A 7,063-nucleotide genomic window follows, 5' to 3' on the forward strand; every position below is an offset into this window, starting at 1 on the left:
AATGCGGACCCAATACCAATGAGATCGAACATTAACCAAATTCTTAAAATCATTTAATTTTAAGACTTTTAATTTTCATCAAAAATTCATTTCTCGAGTTAGGGACCTCGGAATCCGATTTCGGGTATACGCTTAGGTCCCATATTTTGGTACGGACCCACCAGGACTGTCGAAACATGAGTCCGAATTCGTCTACTCAAAACGTTGACCGAAGTCAACTAAATCAACTTTTAAAGGCAAAAATTATCATTTTCATCAACTTTTAACATAAAAGCTTTCCGGAAATACGCCCGGACTGTGCACACAAATCGAAGAGGGTAAAAATGAGATTTTAAAGGTCTCGGAATACAGAATCGAGTTCTAAAATATAAGATGACCTTTTGGATCATCACAATACTAGAATTCGAAACCTCCGATTGAAAATGAAATATAATAATCGATCCGCCAAATACCTTGTTAGTCGTATCACTGCCTTTTAAGATATATATATATATATATATATAAAAGTAAGGTTGGGAATAGAAAAGATGATGTGGCACCTCTATAAGATTAGGATTTCCATTTATCTTTTTTCTCCTTTTTTTTTTTTGGCCTTTCTCTCATTTTTCTCGTTCTATTCAATTTAATTCTTTTGGTTAGAAATCCAAAAGTCACAACTTTTCATTCAATTCAATTTAACCGTTCTAACTTATTCAATTCAAACCAACCATTGCAATTAATTAGGAATGTAAAATATTTCTCTAATTTTGAAAAGTCAACATCCATAACTCACACCTCATCATTAGGGTTGTGACTTTTCAACTCTATAACCTCCAAATAATTAATGTTTCCCATTAAATTGCATATTTACATACTCCGACTATTTTTACTTTCTACTAGTGATCCAATCAAGTCCAAAAGAAGAGCAAAATATGATGAAGATTTTGATCACAAAGTCATGGATTATTTCTCAAATTTTTTTCTTCTTTTACCTTATTTTCATAAATCATTGATTTGATATGTTCAGCATAAAAATATATTTCGTTTAATTATTTTATTGTGGCCGAACTGCTTGTGCTTGTATTACTGCATTGAGTTTCAATAGTGAGGCGTATAGTTGGCTGGCTTCTGCAAAGATTAATTTCAAGGAACACTCATGCTCCAATAGAAAAGTTTCTGACTTTTACAATATATCAAGACCATCAACCATAGTGTTAATCAAGGAATGATTATTTATCCCGTTTATTGTGGTTTATCCCGTTAATTTTTGTGAAAGAAGGAACTAACACGAGCTTGGAATTGTCGGGAGTTCCTCACGATCCAAGGTAATCTAATTTACTCAAATAGCTTAATGATCTCAGAATTAAAACTTTTCAACATATAATAACTTGGCATGATTGTATTTTTGGTTTGTGCTTGCAATAGGGAAAATGAAAAGAACCGGCACTTACAAGGCAGATATAAAATTATAAATGAAATATTACATGTAACAACGAACAAAGTATGCAGGAAATCAAAATCTTTCTGAAAGATGAAAAAGGAAGTATCAGAATTCGCACACGAAGAGAGAAAGGTACGAGAGAGATGGTATTAAAATTTGTGGAGAGGGGAAGTAATGTGATTTGAAAATTGAGCTATTTTAAGGCACTAAGAATTGAAAGGAAAAACAATTGAAAAGGCAAGAAAAGAAGAATAATGAAAAAGTCATACAAGGAAAAATAATACTACTTGGTAGAAAAGAAATAAGAAATGATATGGACAGAGAGAGCAACTTGCGTTGTCATTTTTTTTTCTCTTTCTGTTTGTAGTTTCCTTAATTTTTAATTTTTCATGATCTTTTCTTTTCATTTTATTGTTTCATTTATTTGACTAGAAGAAAATTCTATAATTTAAAAAGTTTTACTATCTAATAAACAAAACTCTCAGGTGCTTATAAACATGTATTTCCAATATATAATTTGACTAAGAGAATCATGCATATACACAAGACACGTAATTTATGTGTGTATATATACATGTGTGTGAAAAGTTTTCCAACTATCTCTTTTTCCTTTTCCTTTAATTAAAAAAAAATTGATAAAATGAGGTTCATCTAAGCTCTTATTCTAAGAGAAAAATCATGTTTGTGATTTTGTGATTTCAACTATATATAAATTAATTTCATATACACATACAAGATAAGTATTAATTTTTCTATCGCGACTGAAAATATAAATTTTTTTTTAAACTATTGTCTTTGATAATCGCGCAAGTTTACTAGTTAGTGAATAATTGTTGCTATTGAAAAAGTGTATAATTAAATTAATTTCTCCCTGGAAGTCGGAAAAAGTCTTTAGTGCTTCCTACCTTTTGCGATCCACTAAACCCTTAGAATAAGTCATGCATTTCACTTGGGGTTTCACTTTTCCATGTCCATTCACCATTGCTCGCTAAAGTTTCTGCATTTTAATGTGTTTATTAATGGCAATTATCCTCAAGTGACTATGTATTTGCACTTGAATGAAAAACTCTGGCATAGAATAGAGGAAATGATTATAATTACACATAATTGATATATATATATATATATATATATATATATATATATATATATATATATATATATATATATATATATATATATATATATATATATATATATATTTGCACATATTGCACGTTAATAATGACACATGATGATTTAAATATTTATTTATATGAAAGAAGAAAAATTAATTAATGAATTTTTTATATATATAATAATGCAACAATCATCTAAATGCCGAAAAATATTATCACATTAGCATAATAAGTGAATTCAAAATGAAAGGACATCATCAGAACTTACACAAAATATCAATTTAATCATGTTAATTAGATAATTATGTATTGTAGTTTAAAAGTATCTAATGTGATGGTATCTTACCGAACACTTCTTTGTAGATAATTTTTATGTGTGTATATTTCCTTCTAATGCTTTAGTTATTCTGCCATAACCAGAACTCTTCATGTTGATATTGATATCTCTCTTGATAGTGCAACATATAGTTATTCGTGTAAGAAAATATATTATTATAAATATAGTCCAATATTTATTATCCCTATGCTTTATTTATTATAATTGCAAAATATAAACATACTGAAAATTATTTTTACACAAATTTAAAAGGATATTCTTTAGTATCGGAAGACGAAAGTTAATTTCGGGGATAAACACATACCTAGAAGCACATTGACTAATACTATAATTTTTGCATGTGTGACGTTATTGTCAAAATTTTTTTATATACTATTTGTGTACTATTACATAAGCTATTCGGCGGATTTAAGTTTTTCAGTAGCATGACGGGTATATTTTTTTTCAAAATCAATCTATATGTGTCATGACCCGAAATTCCCACCTTTGGGACCGTGAGGACACCTAACAATTCACTTGCCAGGCAAGCCAACGTTAAAGGATCTTTAAGCCAATTTTAATCAATTTAAACAAGCAAAACCAATTAAACCGAAATGAAACCAATACTGGAATGACATAAAAGTCAATAATATCTAAGTACAACCCAAATCTGGAGTCACAAGTTCACGAGCTTCTAGAGTTTTTACAAACAAGGTTTGAAATAATTACAACTGTCTCGAATGAAAAGAACAGTAAATAGGGGAAAAGTGGAAGGGGACTTCAAGGTTTGCGGAAGCCAACAAATCAGCCTCGAGTCTCCAAATGCTAATCCAAGCTGATACGCCTCACTGACAGCTGGGACCCGTACCAAAATCTGCACAAGAAGTGCAGAGTGTAGTATGAGTACAATCGACCTAATGTACTCCGTAAGTGTTGAGCCTAACCTCGATGAGATAGTGATGAGGCTATGACAGGATACCCACGTAATTAAACCTGTACAGATAACAATATACGTACAGCATAACAACAAATAAAGAATTAACATGTACTAGTGGGAGGGGGCATGCGAAAGGGGTGCAAGATACGGTAACTACAACAGGAATGATAAAAAGAACAATTTCAACCAATGAAGCAGATATACGTAATGAGTAAAAAGTGCATGGCATCACCCTTCGTGCTTTCACTTTCAACCTCACCATGAAACAAAATTAAAGGCATGGCATTACCCTTCGTGCTTTTACTCTTAATCTCACCATAAAATGATAAATACGGCATGACATCACCCTTCGTGATTGACATCACCCTTCGTGCTTTTACTCTCAATTTCATCATGAATCAATAGATACGGCACGTCGTCACCCTTCGTGCATTAACTCTCAATTACGGCACAGCATCACCATTTGTGCATTAACACTCAAATACGACACGACATCACCCTTCATGCATTAACACTCCCCTTACCATGTAACAATGAACATATAACAATAGGAAGACAGAATAAGCAAGAACAGACCTTACGTCAATAATGGTTCCACAACACCAACCTCAACTTCGGAAATAATACTCAATTATCATAGGTAGCTCATAAATACGGAAAGAACGATCAATTTAGTAATTTACTAGTCTAAGCATGGATATCACGATCAATGAAAGCAATAAATCACAAGAAACAAGTCCCACCCTCATGCTTTAACCCGACCACAACGTATAAGTACTCGTTACCTCACATAAACGTTGTACTCAACATTTAAACAAGTAGCAAGTAGGAAAACAAGTCCTAATCCCTCAAGTCAAGGTTAACCGCGACACTTACCTCGCTCCAAAGATCAAATCAAGGCTCAACCACGGCTTTGCCTTCAAAACAAGCCTCTGAACGAACAAAATCTAGCAAATTATCAACCAAACGATTCAAAATAAGCCTTAGGAACTACCCACAAATAAAAAGGTTCAATTTAGGTCATTATTGAAAAAATTAACAAAAGTCAACTCCCGAGCCCGCTTAGCCCAAATCCAAAATTCTGACCAAAACCCGATTACCCATTCACCCCCGAGCCCGATTATGTAATTTGTTTTGAAATCCAACCTCAATTTGATGTTTAAATTCCAATTTTACAAAAATCCCTAATTCTACCCAAACCCCCAATTTCCACCATGAAAAATCCTAGATTTTGGTTAAAATCTTATGAAATGTAATGGAAAAGTGAAAGAAAGTAGGTTAGAATCTATTACCAATGAACCGGGGAAGAAGAGCTCTTGGGAAAATCGCCTCTAGGGTTTCTAAGTTTGTAAATTTCAAAGAATGAGAGAAATCCCATCTAACTCAGCTTTTGTCCAGGCGAAGATGTCACAATTGCAACCTGGGGTTCGCAATTGCAAATGCGAAAAAGCCTTCGCAATTGCCTTCGAATCTCTGCTATAATCGCATTTGCGATGAAATGTTCGCAAATACGAACTATGGACTTCCGCAATTGCGACACATTTGATCGCAAATGTGAACCTTGGCTGACCCACCCCTCTTCGCAATTGCGAAGATTTACTTTGCAATTGTGACCAAGACAGGAATCGGGTTCTTCACAATTGCGAACACTGACCTCGCAATTGCGAGGTTAGAGACCTGCACCAGAACTAAAGCACACCAACATTGTTTCTAAGTCCAAACTCACTCTGTAGCCTATCTGAAACTCACCCAAGCCCTCGAGGCTCCAAACCAAATATGCACACAAGTCCAAAAATATCATACGAACTTGCTCGTGTGATCAAATTGCCAAAATAATACCTAGAACTATGAATCGGATACCAAATCAAATGAAATTTCCAAGAAAACTTTAGAATTGCTATTTTAACAACCGAACATCCGAATCACGTCAAAGTAACTCCGTTTTTATTGAATTTGACAGACAAGTCATAAATATAGTAATGGACCTATACCTAGTTCCGGAACCAAAATACGGACCCGGTATCGACAAAGTCAAACATTGGTCAAACCTTTAGATTCATTAAGCCTTTAAACTTTTAAAGTTAGATAAAAAGTGATAACTCGAGCAAAGGACCTCCGAAATCGATTTCGGGCATACGCCCAAATCCCAAATCACGATATAGACCCACCGGGACCGTCAAAATATGGATCCGGATCTGTTTGCTCAAAACGTTGATCGAAGACAACCCAAATAGATTTTTAAGGTATAATTTCATATTTTATCAATTTTAATATAAAAGCCTTCCGAAAAATTCCAGGACTATGCACGCAAATCGAGGAAGGCATAAAAAAGCTATTGGAGGCTTTGAAATACATAATTTAGGTTTAAAATTCTAGATGACCTATCAGGTCATCACATTCTCCACCTCTAAAACAACCGTTCGTCCTCGAACGGACACAGAAAAGTACCTGGACTGGTAAAAAGGTATGGATATCTTCTCCGCATGTCCGACTTGGACTCCTAAGTAGCTGCCTCAACGGGATAACCTCTCCACTGCACTCGAACTGAAGGATAACTCTTTGACCTCAACTGACGAACCTTCCAGGCAAGGATAGCCACCGGCTTGTCCTCATAAGTCAAGTCCTTGTGTAACTGGGCTGAGCTGAAATCTAACACATGGGACGGATCACCGTGATACTTCCGGAGCATGGACACATGGAACACCGGATGAACTGCTGATAAACTAGGTGGCAATGTGAGCTTGTAAGCCACCTCACCCACTCCAAGAAGAATCTCAAAAGGTCCTATATACCGAGGGCTCAACTTGCCCTCCTTTTCGAACCTTATCACACCCTTCATGGGTGATACCCGAAGCAATATCCTCTCTCCGACCATGAATGCAACATCACGAACTCTACAGTCGGCATAACTCTTCTGCCTAGACTGAGCTGTGAAAAGTCGATCCTGAATAATCTTGACCTTATCCAAGGCATCCTGTACCAAATCTGTCCCTAACAATCGAGCCTCCCCCGACTCGAACCATCCAATTGGCGATCGGCACTTCCTCCCGTATAATGCCTCTTAGGGAGCCATCTGAATTCTCGACTGGTGGCTGTTGTTGTAGGCAAACTCCGTAAGTGGCAAGAACTGATCCCAAGAACCCCCGAAATCTGTAACACAAGCGCGGAGCATATCCTCCAATATCTGAATAGTGCGCTCGGACTGTCCGTCTGTCTGAAGATGAAATGTTGTGCTCAACTCAACTTGTGTGCCCAACTCACGCTGTACTGCC

This window comes from Nicotiana attenuata, unplaced genomic scaffold, assembly GCF_001879085.1.
Source record: "Nicotiana attenuata strain UT unplaced genomic scaffold, NIATTr2, whole genome shotgun sequence".
NCBI classification, from domain to species: domain Eukaryota; kingdom Viridiplantae; phylum Streptophyta; class Magnoliopsida; order Solanales; family Solanaceae; genus Nicotiana; species Nicotiana attenuata.